The sequence below is a fragment of the Tigriopus californicus genome, chromosome 12 (genome assembly GCF_007210705.1).
Source record: "Tigriopus californicus strain San Diego chromosome 12, Tcal_SD_v2.1, whole genome shotgun sequence".
In the NCBI taxonomy this organism is placed as follows: Eukaryota; Metazoa; Arthropoda; class Copepoda; order Harpacticoida; family Harpacticidae; genus Tigriopus; species Tigriopus californicus.
The window spans coordinates 8,517,605-8,537,917 of record NC_081451.1 but is presented as its reverse complement, the minus strand read 5'-3'; the positions used below and the strand labels follow the sequence as shown (position 1 = coordinate 8,537,917).

The window sequence follows — 20,313 nt, the reverse complement described above, 5'->3', positions numbered from 1 at the left end:
TCTTGAGTGTCTTGTTAAAACAGGCAAAGTTGGCACCAAATGAAGCGGAAGAGACCCAACCAAGGTCGACTCGGGTTACTGGACCCAAGCGGACCACACCGGCCACGTTTCTTGCCACCCGGGAATTAGTTTGCACCTTTTGCAAAAGACAAGGCCATTCCAATATTTCTTGTTTTAGGATGCACAGAATGAGACCCGAAGAGGTGGGAGAAATACGAAAATCTTCAAACCTATGTACTCGGTGCCTTGAACCCTTCTCCTCGGACCACAGACAGACGTGCAATGGCCCAACTTGTTCTGTCAATGGATGTCCTCAGCCAATAAAACATTGCCGATGGATTCATCAAGCTATCATACCTAAAGTATTTCCCTCCCAAATGTATCCGACGGAGAGTGACGACTCAATTGGAGAACCTGAGCCTGTGACCGAGCCTACAATTACCCTAGCGAAACCTATCATTGGAGGTCACATTCACGGGATTCTGCGCACTTGCATTGGGTTTGTCCGGAGTCCTCATAGTAGTGAAAAAGTCATTGCCAGGTTTCTGTTAGATTCGGCCGCCGAATAGAATTTGATTGCTCGAAATTGTGCACAAAATTTGGGCCTCGATGGCCTCCGCGAGATTTTACAAATGAGCGTCGCGGGCGGAGGACAATCCCGGAGAACTCAAGAAAAAAACGTTCGATTTCAAATAGAATCTTTAGATGGACGTTTTGTCTCCGAGGTAGTGTCAGCCACAACCATCCAAAACATCGCCAAACCCCTCAAGCCTATCAATTTTGACCCAAAAACATATCAGCACATAAAAAATACCGTGTTCACCGAAGAATACCCCTCTAAAAAGGACCAATCCATTGATGTCTTGATTGGAGAACCTCTATTTACGCACTTGTGCACAGGAAATCAACAGGTGGGACTCCTCAACGAGCCAGCCGCCCAAGAAACAAAATTGGGTTGGATTTTATTCGGAGCCCACCCAAGTCTGGGCCCCACTCCAGCACCAAAGCACCTTCCGATGATCACATATACAGTGATGTCGACCTCACCCCGGTCCCCAGTTGATTTGAGGTGTTTTTGGAGCCAGGAACATTTAGGAATCACTCAACAAGACAATTCACTCACGGTTGAGGGGCAAGAAGCCATAAATCTGATGGACCGTGTGTCGAAGTACGATTCACTGAAGAGAAAATGGAGCACTGGGCTTTTATGGAAAGATGATCCTCGACCCGTGTTGTCCAACAACCTGGCACGAGCCAAAGGAGTCATGGTCAGTGTTGAACGGAGAACTGCAAGGGAACAGCGCGACCTTCTCAATAAGGCATATTCAGACATGAACGATCAAGGCACGTCTGAAAGAGTTCCTGCGAACGAATGGTGGCCCCAGGATGGACGATTTATCTACACCCTGGAGACCCATCCTATTTTGAAAGCAAGCACTACCACAAAATGCAGAGTGGTTATGAATTATGTAGGGATAAGCTTTCCAAAAAATCATTAAATGACCTCCTCTACAGGGCCGAACCTCCTACCAGACATCGCGGGATTGCAACTTCGTTTTCGACTGAGAAGGGTGGCAATAATCGCAGACTTCAATCCTTTCAATCGGGCTTCATTCAGATCGGGACGCTCTACGCTACGTTTGGCGTGATTTCGACCAATCTCGTCAGGCAGATTTGTTCCGAATGACCGCCGTGACGTTTGGAATAAATTCTTCACCGTTTCAAGCAATCTGGTGTCTCCACCGAACGGCCGAAATGCATCAGGAGGCCTTTCCGAGGGCGGCAGCCGAAATTCGGAGAAATGTTTACATGGATGACCTTTCTACCAGCGCCAATACCATAGAAGATGCAAGGTCCATTTTAAACAAAATAGTGGATCTTCTCGCTTTGGGTGGCTTCCAAGCCCATAAGTTTGCGTCCAACAGGAAGGAGGTGCTTGAGGCCCACAGGGGCGAAGCATGTCTTAATGGAACAGTGTCCACTTTGGGTCTAGAGTGGGATACCACCCAGGATACAATCGGCTTCAAATTTATGAACAAACAATGCAAATCGGTGAATCGTTTTCCAACCAAACGAGGGGTTCTCGAAACTCTTGCCAGTATATATGATCCTTTGGGACTTGTTTCCCCATTTACATTATTGGCCAAGCTAATCATGCAAGAACTTTGGATCTTGGGTCTCGGATGGGATGACCTTCTACCCGAAAAGATTGCCGGATCATGGATCAATTGGGTCACCCAAACACCCATACTTCAAAGCATTGCGGTCCCTCGTTGGTTGGGATGGGATGACAACTCCCAATCTGAACTTGCCATCTTTGGCGACGCATCCAAACAAGTCTATGGGACTGCTGTTTATCTCCTCTGCCAGGCTGAGGATGGGAAACGAACATCTACATTGGTTTTTAGTAAGACGAGAGCAGCACCTCTAAGAGACGACCTTTCAATAGCCAGGTTGGAACTATTGGGAGCTTTGTGCGCTGCACGAGCAGGCCGATATGTCTCAAATGCATTGTCAGTCCACTCGTCGAGATGCTACTATTTCACTGACTCCTTGCTGAATTTGTTAAGGATTCAGAGAGGACCTCAAAGTTGGCGTCAGTGGGTGGGCAACAGAATCAAGGCTGTTGTAGACATAGCACCCTCACAACAATAGTGGTTTTGTCCAGGGGAGGAAAACCCGGCAGACTTCGCATCAAGAGGAAAGAATATAGAGGAACTTGTGTCAAGTGCTCTGTGGTGGCGTGGTCCTACCTTCTTGTGTCAGAGCAAAGATCAGTGGCCAGTTCAAAGCGTGAGGGCGAGGACGCCAGAAATGATGGACATCGACAGACCTGAAGAGCAAGGGGTAGTTTGTCCAGAAACCTTGGTGTGCGATATGCAGAAACAACCCATTGGCCAATTGTTGGACCGAGTCAGCACTTGGTCGAAACTCACCCGAATCACCGCTTGGGTTTTGAGATTTTGTGAATTGCTCAAAATAAAAATACGAGGGACTAGAGTGACAGGACCTAAGAACTCGCCTAAGAAGACATTAACACGTCAGACCATCCCCTTGACCATAGAGGAGCTTCATGCGGCAGAGGATTTTTGGTTCAGAGAGGCTCAAAGGCAATCGTTTCGAGACGATCTCCAAGATTTGGCTGAAAGTCGCCCTGTAAACCAACAGTCGCCACTGAAAACTCTCCTACCCATTCTTATTGGTGGGAAAATATGTAGCCAATCAAGACTAATGCTTAGCTCTGAACTTGCATTCGATACCAGATTCCCAATCATCCTGCCGAAGCACTCAAAGATTGTCGAATTATTTGTACTTCACCTTCACAAAGTGCTTCAACATATCGGCATAGAACAACTTCTTGCCGCTATAAAGAAGAGATTCTACATCCTTGGAAGCCGACGGGAGGTCAAGAGGATTGTACAGTGCAAAGCACCAAAATGTCGCACTCTCCAACCACTAGGTCAACAAATGGCACCGTTGCCAAAGGAGCGAACAAGCCTCTCTACAGTATGTTTCGAGACGGCCGGGATTGATTTTTTCGGGCCTCTATTTGTAAAACACCTCTGCGAGGAGAGTCAATGTCCATATGGTAAAGAAAGATCAAAGGTGCATGGATGCCTCTTCACCTGCTTTACTTCCCGAGCAGTCCACTTAGAGCTAATTTGCGATTTATCAACTGAAACGTTCTTGTTGGCACTAAGGAGATTTATTGCCAGGCGAGGAATCCCATCTAAGTGCTACACGGACAATGGGACAAAAACATTCATTAGAGCTGACAAAGATTTGAAGCGATTGGTCAAGAGCATACGTTGGGAACACGTGCACGATGCCTCTTCACCTGCTTTACTTCCCGAGCAATCCACTTAGAGCTAATTTGCGATTAATCAACTGAAACGTTCTTGTTGGCACTAAGGAGATTTATTGCCAGGCGAGGAATCCCATCTAAGTGCTACACGGACAATGGGACAAAAACATTCATTAGAGCTGACAAAGATTTGAAGCGATTGGTCAAGAGCATACGTTGGGAACACGTGCACGATGCCTCTTCACCTGCTTTACTTCCCGAGCAATCCACTTAGAGCTAATTTGCGATTAATCAACTGAAACGTTCTTGTTGGCACTAAGGAGATTTATTGCCAGGCGAGGAATCCCATCTAAGTGCTACACGGACAATGGGACAAAAACATTCATTAGAGCTGACAAAGATTTGAAGCGATTGGTCAAGAGCATACGTTGGGAACACGTGCATGATGAAATGTCAAAGTATAAAATAGAGTTTTGTTTTTCCTTCTCTCATGCACCGTGGACAAACGGCGTGACAGAGCGTATGGTTGGACTGACCAATAAGTCCCTCCGGATAGCATTACATACGAGCACCCTAACTTTCAGGCAACTGGAAACGGTTCTTCTTGAGTGTGAATCCATCATAAACAACCGGCCATTATCTACCGTGAAGGAAGGAGAAGAACTTCTCCCCATCACGCCAGCTCAGTTGTGTGTTGGTAAGGACCTTCTGCTTCTCCCAAGTCCAGGAAATAATGTGAACTCTGATTCGACGGGGAAACCTCATTTTGTAACAAAATGGAAGCAAAGACGAACACTCATCAATTCGTTTTGGAAAAGATGGCAAAATGACTACCTCTTGTCCCTCGCTCCCACGAAGAAATGGAATCAACAGAACAAGCATTCCCTCTCTGTTGGAGAAATTGTGATCCTTCGTGACAGTAACGTATCAAAGAATGAATGGCGTTTGGCTCGAATTAAGGAAATGCTTCAAAGCAAGGACGGTTTAACGAGAGCCGTTGATGTCCAAATGCCATCAAGAGCGATTCTTCGTCGGCATGTTCATAAATTGGGATTACTAGAAGAGAATGCTCAGTGAGGTGAGCGACTAGCCTCTCCAAGTTCTTACCAAGATCTGCACCCCAGCCCTCTTGGTGGGGAATGTCGCATCCGTAACTTAGATTGCGAGAATCTTTTTTGTAATTTTACGACAGAGACAACAATACAGGTTTTTTCCACCACGTTAAAGTTCCTTATACTGGATTTTCAATATTAGGTTTATTTTCGACCTCAAGTGTCCCTTGCTTAAGGTGACAAATGCATCCTCTAATCCTGCCGACGACTTTTATCAAAAGGAGAGGAAATGTCATGTAGGGTCTTGCCCCGGTGCTTTTTCTTGCTTTAATTTGGAGCAATTCAAGAAATTCATTCAGATATTAACGGAAATTCCAAGTAAATCAACCAACTTCTACCGGCGTTGTCAACAAACGGACGTCAGGTTCGTTGTCGGATAAAAAGGGTTGCCAGAGAAGACTTCAGCTTGGCGTTGACATAGGATAAAAGTAAGTATCACATTTTCTCAAAGACTCAGTGTTAAGTATTTACATTTACTTGACCAATCTGGCCAATCTTGAACAATCCAAAATGGCCTCCTTTGAAATTCATTTTCAAAGTTGGGTGATATATTCGGACAAAATTATTCATTTCTGGTCGCAGGAACACGAGATATGTATACAGTTTTAAATTTGAATGTTTCCTATTGATCGACCTTACGGATTACTATATTCCACCTCACATCAAGATATGTTTCACAATGTCTTTGTTGCTTCTTTGGATTCATATTTGTTATTACTGAGTAGATAGGTCCCAGGTCTTGATTATACACTTTAGCATTGTATCCTTCCTCCCTGATGTGCACAGGCAGTCTTTCCCAAATTTCAACAATTCTGGCAATAATTGACTTCTTGGTTGCTTGGGGAGGGTAGGCTCTAGATGATCTTTGGCGCGCGTTCTTTTCACCCACACGAACCTCCTTTCGTCCGGTTGTAAGTGTAATAAGTGGTTGTAACCAGTCTTTTCCAGGATGCCAATTTCCCAAGTAACTGGACAATAATTTAAATCCCACAACCAGTAAGAAAGCTGTCCCTTTAGCGTTCAAGGCAAAAAAATCCAACTTTCTATAATGATTCTATGTCAAGCTATTTTTTCATGAACAAATTAAAGCAGCACTATTGACACCACTGGCACATATAATCAAGAAATTAACATCAAGGAGTGCACCCAAATTATAATCTTTTTTTCAAATGCACAAAATAGGTATGTAAAACCACTATTTTGGCCAAACTTTCCTGTTGTCACAATTTTAAACCACAATTATATGATGTGAACAAAAGAATATTGATATTGTACTCGAAAAATGCAACACTCAAGAAGTTCGTTCAAATTGAGGTATGTTAGTAGATTGTGAAAGGAATATTGAAACCAAAGAGGAAATCAAAATAAAGTGGTAGATCCTGACCTCGTGCACAAGGTGATGGCCAGCGTCAGGAGCAAAGGAAGGTCTAAGGCCATCAATAATCAGGAAAACTTGGATTGGAGTTTTTTTAAAACTAAATTTACCTTTCCATTTGATCAATTGTTTCAGATGTTTTCAATGCTTTATAATTCGTCATTTTTGAGGCTCGAGCTTTCACGTGTTTAGCCTTTGTCTAGCAATAGGACAAATTCGACAATATCTGACATAAGCGTACGTCCCTTGTCAGTCAGGATTTTCATTTTCCGTTTTCAACCAGCATCTCAAACCCAGTGCTCATTGCTTTGTTATACTCCTCCAAAGTGTTACAGTTTTTTGAACGGAGCTGCCAAATCGGATGGAAATGCATTTTGATGGCAAGTAGTTGTAAGGTAATCGCTTTCAAATAGCAATAGATCACCATTGTGCCCTGGTAAGAGACCATTCTAAAAAGATCGTCTATCAACCGGCTGAAAACGCAGATACAAAGGAGGAGGCTCTTAATGCCGGTTTCAATTATTGGAACGTGATCAACGGGATCAAGACTTTCTTGGCTGGAGTGTTCCAACCAACCTCAATGGAACAAACGGATGACTTCATTGAAGACATGTCCAATTTGAGCAATGACTCGGTTATGCCTTGCTTTACTTCATTGGTTCGTGAGTTCACGGAGGCCAATGGAATTAGACACTTGACTTGGAGTATGGGTCTGAAAGAATGGGGCGAAGACGAGAATGCGACCAATCACCCCATATTTGGGGACTGGCACACATCGAACTTTGACAACTATTTGTTTCTCATAGACCCCACCAATCACAAGTACATTCCCTCGTCAGTGAACCATTATGCTGACTTCCATTTTTGCCAATATGTGTGAACTAATCTGGCCACGGGCAAGCCGGTCACTTGTAGTTCTGTGTTTAGATCATATTATTGTAGAAAAGCCGTTGACGGATTTCTTGGATTGAACTATTGGCATGCCGACCGTAACGAAGCATACGTACCAGATTGAAACACTGTGGATTTAAAGACCAAATACCGGGTCAAGTATGTGCTATGGGCTGGTAAACAGAATCGTTATATGGAACAAAATAAGGATGTTCAAATTCAGGGTGGCGACTATTTCTTGGACAGTGATTCTCTTCGGAAAAATGCCAATTTTCGAATAATGAAGTACTGCGGAATGCATCCATGTAGAACTACGAAGAATATTAAATCCGGTATAACAAACAATGAGGTTTTGGTTGGTCAACTTGTAACCCTTGAAGATTATGATTGGCAGAGTGAAGATTACCCAAAGCATGTGGGGGAACATGAGATATTTGGATCCCTATACTAATCTACGACTTTCTTCTTGTATGACTAAACTCAATAGAATGATTGCATGTAAAGAACATACCAAAACAGAGTAAACGTGATGTGGTGTTTAACACAGTACCCTTGAGTGAGAGGGTTTCCCGCCTCGATTCTTCTCCCCAGGTATTGTGGGTTCAAAATCTGATGCAGGAAGGTGCATCCCTAAGGAGCTAGAATAGCTGAGCGCCATGAGTGGCAGCGTGACTTGGACCCAAAACTTGTTCCTGGAGCATGGTTGGTTCAAAGCTGAAGTTAGAATGATAAAGCTATCCTTTTCATGTACATACAGTTTTGCTTGATATGGAGGCAAATTTGCCGGTTAACGCTCTTCTGAACTTGTTAGTACCTAAATATTGGCAAGTTAATTTCTATTTTGTTGTCAAAATTTGCAGCCAAATAGGCCGCATTCAAATGCAAGGCGTGAACGTTTTTACTGCTAGCTATTGAGACAAGGATGTTTTTGTATTTTGAAGAAGATGAAATCGAAATGGATGGTTCCATCACGCCTTTTAATCTGCTTATTCATACTATATTTTTACTCTCTTTGATTGGCTTGTACTGATCCCAATTTATCAACAGGTAGTTGTCGGAGAGAGAGGAAGCAACACGACATAATCATTAAAATCCAAAAAATATGCACATGTAGCTCAGATCGGGTGTTACATCAGCCTTACATTTGGTTTGGAATATTTTTTGAAATTCCTCAAAAGATGGAACAACGTATTTTCCATCGGACGATTGAAGCTCTTTGCACCACTTTGGTTGGGCCCTTGTTCCTTCCGCAATCGCGCAGCCAAAAATGAAATGATTTACTAACAAATAATAGGGTGGAATAGTTAATTCATGGTCATCTGTCAATTGAAATAATTGGCATTCCCATTGAGATTGGTCAGTCCGGCATTTTTCAAGGAGAGGCTTCATTGTGGCCTCATAAGATGGGAGTCCATCTCGGTTAATGGATTCTTCGTCCAATAAGGAGGATCTCCGGAATTGACGACACTGAGCCACATTGATCAAAACGGCAATAAGCAAAAGAGAACCAAATCCCGCAATGGATTTCATGATGACTGTTGTCTAAAACGTTTGAAAAAGGATAAAAATAGAGTGGATGGACACAGTCATTGAAAAACAATTAGAGTAGAGTTGCTTATAGTAGAACAAACAATTCTGCCTAACAACCAGACTTCGCAAAACAAAGTTGCCTTTTAAGCTGAACTGTTTCATTTTTAAGGTGAGGAAAAGGGGAAAAAGTCCAGAAAATGGGAAAAAACGGAAATGCCGAAAAAGGTGTGGAAATGCAAAACTAACTTGAAAGGAACCATTGTAGCTGAGTGGCCTAATGTACCCGTTAGAAACACGATGTGGGTTCGAATCTCGCCTTTGGAGACAATTTATTGATGGAAAAAAATTGTGTCAATAGACAAAGGGAGATATTAGCCCCTTTTAACTACGTTGCAGCATTTTCATCTGTTACAAAATCTAAGCACGCAACTGTTTTTAGTAGATTATCCATTGAGTAAACAAAATATCAACATTTCTTTTCCTTGCAATGTTTGATATTAGGACACGTTGATTCTTTTCTGGAGCCTAGTGATATTGCTTAGGGCACTTTTGTGCATTTGAATTATTCCTTCCAACGGTTAGCAAAGCCGGTGAAAACCCACTCGAAAAAATGTTACCAAGGCTTCTGGTTGAGAATTCAATTCTTTATCTGATCATCCAGTACGGAAGTAAAAAAAAGCGTTCCCAACAGGCAACAGCAAGTTTTAAAATGTGAAAACTAGTAACAAAAAAGACAAACAAAGTCGAAATAGTGGCAAAAAGCCTTCCAAAAGTTAAAGAATTAGAAGCCTGATTTTGGCGAAAGTGGCCAAGAAAAGGTTAATAATTTTTTAACGGTTATATCTGTTTTTTGAGGTCTACCGTTGACGAACAATTAATTTTAAAGGGTACTTTTGCAACGTGTGAAAAATTATTTCTAATACCGGGTGCGCCATATAATCGTCTGCACTTGTTTTTGGCCCCAATAACCGCGTCAATGACACAGCTTGCATGTAATCATTGCCAACTATTTTCGAGCATATTGCTCGTCTAAATTTGAAAATAGACCACATATCCTTACAGCTATCCACTCAACAACAGCACCAAAAATGTGAAAGTGAAAATAACTTTGTACAAAAATATGATTTTTACGGTTAGAAGGGATAGACAGACTTTGCTGGCACTTGTACAGTCAAAGACCCTGCCAACCTGAAAGGTATCTATCTCAATATCCATTTTGCCTCATTTTAAAGAATACCTCTTTTAAGATTAAAATGCTTGAGAAATCAGGCAAAACTAAGGACATTTTTTTATCTCTCTCTAGCAGAGACCTTGCTAAGAACGGGGGTACTAGACAAAGATGTCGCTTTCAAGTAATTTACTGTTATTCGATGTGACAGAATTAGGCCGACCAACCCAAAATTTCCTCATGGTGGGGTGTTTTTTTTCATTCACAGTTGTCTACAGACTACCATGTGTCAATGTCTAATGGGGAGGTCTAAGTCTTCATATGTCAAGTGACGTCCAAGAACCTGTCTATTGTGACGATTTATAGACCACCGTTGTGCTCTGATTACAAATTCGGCGAAGCATTGGATTTTACAGAAAAAGGAATTGAGTATAGGAAGCAATTGTTTAAAAGGAGTTGCAAATTAGCAAAAAGGCTCCAGGGCACTTTGAATCCAGCAGTTGTGGCTGGCCTTCAAAGGAAGTTGGATTCTGCTTGATGACCGGACCTCCAAAATAAGAGTTCCCTTTTCAGCAGAAAAACATCATTGTTTAAAGCTAGGAAACATTTGAAAAAGTTGAGGAAATGTGAAAAAAGTGTAAAACTGTAATGTAAAAATAAACAAAAAAAATGCTGCTGTAGAAAAGGTCGATTTGGTACCTTTTAGCATCGTTGTGGCATTTTCATCTCTTGCAACATATAAGCAAACAATAGCATTTACCAGTCAGTCTACACATTGATGTTCTACGTTCTTGACAAGAAATTAACGTGTTATTCTTGCAATGTTAGACATTAGGATCCGTTTTCAACTGATATCGATGTTATAGTATACAATTACCCTCTTCCTCTTGTACTTGTAGTAACTTAACAGTATACCCCACCATAAAAAGCCAAGATATGCTTGTCCTTAACGATAATTAAAATAATGGATTCTCTTCTGGAGCCTAGTCATTGCTTAGGGGGCCTTTCTTCATACAATGATGTTGAGCTTTTGCTCATGACGGCAGATATAGCTCAACTGCGGCTCTCTTTTTGCTGACTTTCTCAAACAGATAACAAGGGGCTGAAATTGATATTCAAATTTGTTGGAAAGATCTATTAAGAAAAGAGTCAAAAAAAGTGAGTCCCTTTATAAAGTTGGGAAATCGATACATAAACAATACGCTGCAGAAAAAGGATCATAAAGCAAATGATAAACAACTTACCGTTAGGTTGAAGAAACGGACAAGAACTTGTGTTTTCGACAGAAAATTCAATTTTTTATATTGAGCCCAAATTGAATAGAAAGCCAAAAGACGTGGCAGAGTCAAACACATGTTTTATATTGTTCTACCTCTTTATTGTCTATCCTGATATTTTAACACATTAGACCATAAACAAGGTTTAAAGTGCTACACGCACATGCTGACAAATCGTCTCACAATCTTACTACTATATATCTCTTTGTCAATCACAATTGCCTGTTTTTAGGATATCTCAACGAAGGATGTATTAAAGGATTTTGGGTTATAGAGGGCCTACGACAAGCAAGCGATTAGGGCTATGAGCAAGAGCATCAACACTCCAAACTTGCCTCCCTCAGCCATGAAAAATAAGTTTGTCAACCCTTTCACCGGCTTGTCGGTCAACGTTATGTTTGACATTCCACATGCGTTGAACGGAGTAAGAGGACATCATCTTACTCGAGGTCAATCTGTTGAACCGGCTCCACACATTGTGGAAGAATTTCGTGTTCCCGTCCATTTCGAGAATTTGTGGACTTTCAGGAACACGTGGAATCAAAGCTCCAACCAAAAATGAGCAATGCAATTGTGTGTCGGAAACAAGATTCAATTGATGAAGGTTCACCTGGCTTCCAACCTCCTTTCACACCTTCAATAGCAGCTGCCCTGAGGGAACTCTACAAGAAGCATCACAATCCACACAAATATGAAACTGAAGCATGGTTTGTTTAGACCATGGGAAAATGATACAATCTTACAACTTCAAGGACGTCCAGCTTTACTTTTAGTAAGAATAGTGATGAGGAACACCTTAAAGGAATCAAGACGTGGATATCTTCAGAACGATGACGATAGACGGCTATGACGCATAGAAACCAGTTCAAAGAGGTGTCAGCCCTCAAGTACATCCTAATTGAAGTCCGGGACATTTTACTAAAATCTGGGGACTTAAAGTTCATTTATGGGTCACGTTTTATGCTGGTATTATTTTTCAATCATTACGTTCATTTTGTACTTTCAAACTTAAAATTAAATCACCATGCACTTCTAAACGTAAAGTTAACCGTGAACCAACAGGTTCACCTCATTGATCGGCCCTGGCCATGTCAACCCCCATGTTGTGCCAGGCCATTCCTAACCCGTCAGGCGGGATTGAAAGGCCAACGCATCATCAACCAGCACCACGACTCACTCAGTCGGACATCCGTGGTCTGCCACGACTGATCAATTTCAATTAATTATCATGCCAAGTGCTTGGCATTACAAGTTGATGGTGAAATAGGCGTTAAAAGGTCATTTTGCTCGCATGGTACATTTAAAGTCATCAAAAGTGTAATTCATTTTGATGCAATTAATGTTATGCTCCCAATTTGGAAACGTTATGAACAAGTTGTGGGTTATTTAATAACATCAAAGACGATTTTTAATATGATTTCCTGTGATGATGTATTGAAATTTTATTGCAATCCTTCTCCAAAGGGACTGTACATATTGATTGTATATTGAAAATAATAACTAATGTTTTTTCATATTGACTGTATTATGGGCGAAACATTTTTAGTCAGATGTTGTATAAAAATTCAATTCCAACTGCCTTCGAGTTCAAAACTGCCTTGAAGAGCCTCACTGTATCCCAATTATTGCACTCAAAATCGTTAACAGTTCGCTTAAAGTGTAATTGGTTTCTAAATTAGCTTTTAGCTAGTAGAATTTGCTTCACCTGAATATTTCTTCTTAGCAAAATTGCTTTGTGGCGATGAACATCCGGTAATACACTACGTACATATCAGATTACCATTGGCGGATTAGGGTGCAGCCTGTGAAGGGGTCTGATGTGGAAATGCTAAATTGTAATATGGAGGCTCCCAATCGGGGTGGGCATTTCATTTTTGCCCAAAGTGTCGAAAAATAAGGGGGTGTCCGAAAGTGTCAAAAAATACTAGACTTTATAACTACAAAACTAAAATCAGAACAACTGTAAATTCACATTTCATTTCAAAGCATAGCATGTTGGTGGTGCCAAAAAATCAAAACAAGCCTTTAAAAAAACTTTGAAATACTCGTATACCTATAACATACCCAAAGATATCTTGAAGTGCAATTTCTAAGCTTCTTTGTCTCACTTTAGACACGAAGTCAACCTCTACTAGTGTACTGCTTGATAAAGAATTAAAAAACAGCGATAGGTTAAAATGACAAGCTTATCAAAACAAAACTTAAAAGTATATACAATCGCCTCATTTATTCAACAACGTAATATATTTTTACGAAAATATCGTTATTTAAAGGTCAGAGCCTTTTAGGACCACCGGTACCTCTTAAATATAAATGTAGGTATGCATTGGTGAAGCAATTTCGAGAAATATTAGTAAAGACAGAGTTTGAATAAAGTAAGAATAGGATGAAAGGTAAAGCGAGCCGATGCACCTCTTAAGCCATAAGGCTTGTTTTCAAGACGCATGCGATTGAAAAATAATGGGAGGATACCGAGGGTGACAAGACAGGTTTTCCAAGTGTTCCAGTTTTTTGAATTACCAGAGAGGTCCATCACCAATAGATGGATAGATATATTTAGATAGATAGAATCTATAGTCAATCTCAGAGCATTAGCTTAATAGAGATTTAGGCCGAGCTTAGATTATGCGCACAAGAAAAACAGTTTTTTTTTTAAATTCCGCACGTGGTAGGGTGTGAGGTAATGATTGAGTTTGTTTATTCGTCCACGCCATTGTTTCGACGAGCCGTCAAGAAGAACAGATGGAGGCAATTTATCAACAATGAATTCGTTTCAAGTAGAGAGCTAGTCAGAGAAAACGACACTCACGAGATTTCTGAGATTTTTTTGCCTCCCTTCAATGAGGCTGCCTGGTGCGATGGGGATCGGCTTTGAACACATTTAGTTACGTGATTCTCAAAATCAAGTTCGAATTCAGGGACCAATGAGTTGATGGCTTGTTTGCCTGCTTTGGTTGAAACTGCGTAATGCAAGAGAAGTCGATCAGCCTGACACCCTGCTGCCAAACTACCAAAATGTGTTCAAAGCAAAGTCTCAAGTGGCTTGGTTGGAGTGACTTTTTTCTGACATGCACTCTAGTTTCAAGCCTTGTGGGAAAATATCGTTTGGTAAATTTTGGAACCAGCTCAGTCGATGAAGTGGCAAATCAAACACTGTTTTACTACCTCTCTTAATCCTAGCTGCAAATGCATTATCGATTCGCGGAATTTTATCTTTTAGGCAAAGAAACATAAATTTGAGTTGTTTAAGCTTTGCTTGATCATGAATTTGAGAATACCTAGCCTTTTAAACGTCTTGCTATTGTGGTCTGTCCTCTTCGCTAACACAATCTAATGAACCGCCCACTTTTGTGTAGTTTCCAGGGATGTTAATGCGGATGATTTGCCGAATTAAATATTCGATCCCAAAAATCAATTCATGTTTTTATCAAGGCGCTAAACAGAAGTTGCCGTAATTGTGAGGGTAAAGCTTGATTGGCCAAAGGTATTGAAAAGGCTTTTCTGTATGGTGTGATTGAGCACAGAAATATAAACTTTCCAATTAAGCTGGTTGCCGAAGTTAATTCCTAAAAATTATCTTGTTGTGTCTGCGTATTTCCATCCAACTTGTTGAATGGAATTGCCGTTCTAGGAAATATTTAAATCATAAGAGCCATTAATAGGACTATAAAATATCCATTTACAACACATGTATAGTAAGTTGTTAGGTAATTTTATGACCTTTAAAGATGTGTTTAAGGTCAGAAATCAGGAGCTTCACTTCATTTTGAAAGAAAAAATGGCGATACTAAAAAGAGTGTATCATGAATTATAGATATCTAGTTTTGAAAAATTACCTTCAAACATGAGACATGCGGCTGTTAAGCCATTGCCACTTTCAGGACTTGTTTTAAGTCAAGGACTCCTAGAAAGGTGGACTGCAAACGGAAGCAAAAAAATAATGATCTACTAAACCGTTCACCTTTATTCCAAAATGAGCGCTTCATACAACCACAAAATCTTGTTAAATAGATGAACTTGGCCCACATAATTTTAGAGGTATGGGCTGCGAACGGAAGCCAAACTTTCTCATCTCCTAAACCCAAAATAAAAAAAATCAAACGACCACAAAGATTTAGTGAATGCATGAATTTGGCCAGTTTGAGCCCAAACCTATGCTTAGAGAACTCTTGCTTAGAGATATGGCCAAAGTTATGCTGTAAAAAACAACACAGCCTGCTCTTTTCTTTCTTTCCACATGAGCCTGCGATGAAGACGCTAAAAATGTAATACTTTTCTTCCCGCGTGAGCCTGAAATGAAGTCGCTCTAAAAGTAATACTTTTTTTCCCGCGTGAGCCTGCAATGAAGACCCAAAAAAGTAGCACTTTTCTTCCCGCATGAGCCTGAAATGAAGTCGCTCTAAAGAAGCCAAGCGGTTAACAATATCATTGTTAACCCCTTGCTCACTAGCCGACAAGTGGTGAGCAATGTTGGAACGCACGCTTACGCGATAAAAAGGAAGCCCGCATGAGGCAGTTGAGGGCAGGAAAATGTAACACTTTCCTTACCGCATGAGCCTGCAATGAAGACGCTAAAAACGTAACAAATTTCATTCCGCATGAGCCTGCAATGAAGACATTAAAAAAGGAGCACTTTCTCTCCCGCATGAGCCTGCAATGAAGACGTTAAAATAGTACTTTTTTTGATTAATGTGCAACCGGTTCATATTAATGCCCAAGGAGTTTTCACTGGACTCTTGGCCATCGTCCAAAGATTCATCTTTTGTAAACTTTTGATAAAGATTGTTCTCATAATCCATTGATGATATAGAAGATGTTGGTTTCTTGACCTCCATTGATGATGTCAAAGGTATTGGTCCCTCCTTTGGAATGGAGGTTGAACAATGCCTGCCATTTGCAAGCCAGGATGTTGCCTTTATTCGAATGGTGATTCCAGCATTTTCCACGTATTCCTTGCACATGTTGTCACTATTCCAAGCAAAATGAGCCATCATTTGAAAGAGAAGTGGCTCTGTTGTTTGCGGCTGCAGTGGTGTCTGTTTTGTCTCCAGCATTTCCGGTGAAGTCTTCTGGATTTGGTTTAAGGAAAGCTGTTGCCACTTCTTGCCCAATTTTGCGAGTTGGTTCTTTCCAATTGGACCGTCATGAAGTTGGCATTTTTTGTCCCTCGCTGAAAAAGACAGGACCAACCAAAAAGTAATAAGGGATATCCCTCGTCATATTTTTGACCTACACCTTGACAAAAGTGACCCAACAGATTGACCCAGACATTTTTGCCTCATTGTTCCTTGGGAATGAAGTTTCTTGAATTTTGCAAAATAAACATGTGCTTGTTTTTCCAAATTGATCGGTTTTTACCTCGTTTTTGCCAAGAAATTGCGTCAACTGTTCCTCGTTTCTTCGCTCTTTCACAGAAGATTTCCATTCCATCATTCATGACCCCAATGTTCCTCATCTTAAGAGACCACAATTTGCGAGTTCGATCCCCTTCAAAGCAAGCAACAGCTATCAGGTCTTCCTCAACATCCAGTACGTTGAATCATAGCGCGGATTTCTGCGAAAACTTCAAGCTGATGGCTAATTACGCCTTCGACATTACGACTTTGTAATCATTCAACAACTTATCATGCTTGCATCGAATTCGACTCGTGCCATACTTGTTGACCGTCCGTTGGTGTTTCACACAGGATGGTATCTTTGCTGATGGTCTGATGGATAAAAAATCATTCCTGTTCACGAACAAAAGCAGTAATGCTCTTGTTAGGCAGGTTGATCTCATAATTTTTGGCAAATTTACGAGCTATTTAAAATAAATATTATAATGAATAGATATAGGTAAATAATAAATATTAATTAAATGAAAAATTAAAATTTGCAAGTACATTTGAAATCGAGAATTTCACTTTTAACGTCCGACCTTGTGAGTTTGTGTCTCTAGAATTTGCCAATAATTGAACAGCTCTTCAACAGAGGAGCATTTTCCACGAGCTACGGCTAAAAGAGGTTAGTTCCTCAAGAACCTTGATCTTGGGGCTTGTCTTTTTTGAAAATAAGACAATGCACATTCAGATAAAGCCTTTTTATACGAACTCATTGTCCTTTGATGGACTAGAGGACTGCCATCAAATCTTTGAACTACGCCTTCCTAACCTTAAAAAATCCTGCTTTTCGACAAAATTCATCTTAGGTTGAAGGGTGAAGAAAACCTTTGAGGAGAGGGTAAATAGAGAGGGCAGAAGGAACTCTGGCCACCGACCTGAGTATACGATTTCTAAAAAAGATGCGTGGGGGCTCAAATGGCGACCAGAGGGGGGAATTAGAGCTAACAAAGTTTGGGCAGAAGAGATGTTAGAGGAATTGAGGAAGAAGGTTGGGGGAGAGGAAGGGGAACAAAGGGAAACAATGGGAGGGAAGAGGGAAGGGGGAAAGGAAAGGGGTGGGGTAAGTCTGTTGAGGACTTGACAATGAGTTGAGACAAGTGTTGTCTCTTCCTCCTAAGTGAACCCAGAGATGAGCCTTAGTGCTCTAAAAACTGAGGCATATTCAATGAATTCAGGCACAATTAATGGGTACTAAGCAAGTTGCTTAGAACAACCCTATTCATTGAAATCTGAGAAGTCCAAAACTCACTAAGTTTGTGGACACACTTTGGGTGATCCAATCGACAATCTTTCCTGTCTATTTTGCATCTTTGTCGTTTATGGACATGGCAAATCTTGGGAGCATTTTCTACTGTGTCTCTTTGACTCCAGGAGGCGATCTAACAAGTCAGTGTCAAGTACCTTTGTCCGTTTTGCCTACACTTGAGTGGTTCTTCCCACAGTCAAGAAGTGGCCTGGGCGTGACCATCCAAGCTACCAGGCTTCCATAAGAAAGGCTTATTTATCGAGGATGGAGTTTTTCCGGTCAAAAACATTCAAAGACAATCCTGGCCCCTTCAGAAAGTCCTTTCAAACAAGGCTTCCAATGGTTAATGGAAAGAAATGTTAAGAAATGTAAATCTAACATACTTGAAAAATAATTCTGGAACCTTCCCTTCAACTGCTAGAAAAAACCGTTGGAAATGGGCAAAATAGAAATAAAAGGTGAAGAAGCAAAAGTAGAAGGGCAGAGCAGGAGGGGAAAAGGTAAGGTAGGTGGTGAAAAACTAGCGCGCTACTGAAAACCAGCTGTAGTGCAGGTAAAAACAACTGGGTGAAAACCAAGAGGAAAGTACTCCCTAGGGACATATAGAAAGTAGGCAAATAGTGGTAAGATTGCCTGGGCTAGCAGCAGGAGAAAGAAGGGCTGGTGCTACTATGACCACTTGGTTGATCCCTACCCAGCCTCAGCGAGAACAACATATCAACAAACAGGAACGATCAATGGAAAGAACAAAAGAGGTTCTAGAACCTAAATTTATATATTGAAAATGCGATAATAAGCTGATAGAATATAACAAGAAAAAAACAACTACATTTAAAGTACAGGAAAATGAACAGTCTAAACAAGTCAATAATTGAATCCTCCTTAAGTCAAAAATAATGAAAATAACCTGATGGGATAAAAATATTGACAGAGAAAAGTGAAATACAACATGAAACGGCAATGATACACTTTGGGGGACATAGGGGAAGGGAGGGAGCGGTCAGCGAGCAGTAGTAGATTCTGGGGATGCTGCGCCAAAAGCCTCTTCAGAGACTACAGTGGAAGATTGTTTGGAGGGAGCTAAGCATAGATGGGGTCAAGACATGGAAATTAACAAGACACACTACTGATTTTAGTATCCAGTGAAGGTCAGGTCATGGAGTGAAAGTAATTGGTCCAAAGGAAAACTCCTGAGCAATATATGTGAGCTGACTGAACTCCTGAAAGGTTCATTGTGAAAGGTCCCCATTAAAAAGCCAGACGTCAACTGGTTTGTACGTATGTTGCCTCTGGCAAGCAACCAAATAATCACAAAATGAGAAGAACAATTTTGCAAATTTAATTGCATTAGAAAATTATTTTTGTTGAAACCATGCCTTCTGTAGGGTCAAGCAACCAATGGTATTGGCCATTTGGCAAAGTGTCTGGTCCTCAAATTTTGAGTACCGAATTCCATCTAAGATTAGAAGTTACAACTGACGTAAAATAAGTTCTTTGAAACATTGCCGAATTGCCAATTTTCCTAAGTCTATTAAGTCAGTTTCGATGGTGTGCCCATCACTGGCCCGTTGCCGCTCGTTGTCAACGGTTCCTCAATGGTTTGTGATTGCGCGCAACTTGCGGCCCCCCTTCACCACTCCTCTCGTCTCCTACCTTACTGCTGCTTTCTGCGTGTCCGCCTTAAAGTGTAGTTTACCCATGAACATAAAAAATAAAAGATATAGTCTAAACTACTAGTGATAGGAAGAAGGGAGAGCTAAAGAACAAATGTGTCTTACTTAGGCACCACGCGACACTTTACATACACCCCTATACACAGTCAGGAGCAACAAACGTTCGATTGGTCTAGCAAAGGACGTGACTGAACCGAATTATTCAAATGATCAAATTAAAATTTTGTACTAGCTTATTTTTAAAGTAGTAGAAGGTAACCTTTCGTATTCCAATTTGACTATGATTTCAATAATGTTTACTGTATTTCCAAAACGTACATTGTTCATGTGATTTGAAGAAATTTTAGCTAACAATTCTGAGAAAATGGACCTTGTAAATTGAGCAAATGTCAATTTTTCTTAGTTAATCAGACCAATAATGTGTTTTGGGATGTTCAGAGATTAAAGCCATGTACAATCAGGTTGGTAGTGGCTCGGTAGAAAATTGGTTGGTGTCAAGGCTAACCAAAACACAAGTAACAAGATTTCCTCAAAGAGCATACTTGGCCTTTTTACTGCTTTTGATTTATATCCACAATATGCCAGAGGCAAGTGGTTTCCAAAGCGTCAAGTTTGCTGAATGGATACCACAGTTGCAGTAATTTTGGAAATCTACCAGAGTATGAAGAAGAAGTCAACCATGAAACCTAAAAATAGTCTACCATTTGGGCTTCAAAGAAATCCACTTACCCAAAATGTGGGGAAAACGAAAATTCATGATAATACCACAGCAATTGCTCCCATGATTGGAAAGTTAGAAATAAGTTGGTTGCAAAAATAGCTAAAGGTTGGGTAGCACACGAACGAAGAAAAAGT

General features: G+C 40.8%; 1 long non-coding RNA gene across 1 annotated transcript in view; it reads right to left on the bottom strand.

Moving 5' to 3' along the window:
• Positions 1-8,141: 8,141 nt before the first annotated feature.
• The window catches only part of LOC131891690 (uncharacterized), a 16,251-nt gene continuing 4,079 nt past the window's right edge, over positions 8,142-20,313 (bottom strand). The window contains exon 2 of the long non-coding RNA XR_009374449.1: positions 8,142-8,725. This is a non-coding gene — a long non-coding RNA (uncharacterized LOC131891690). The remainder of the gene's footprint in view (positions 8,726-20,313) is intronic.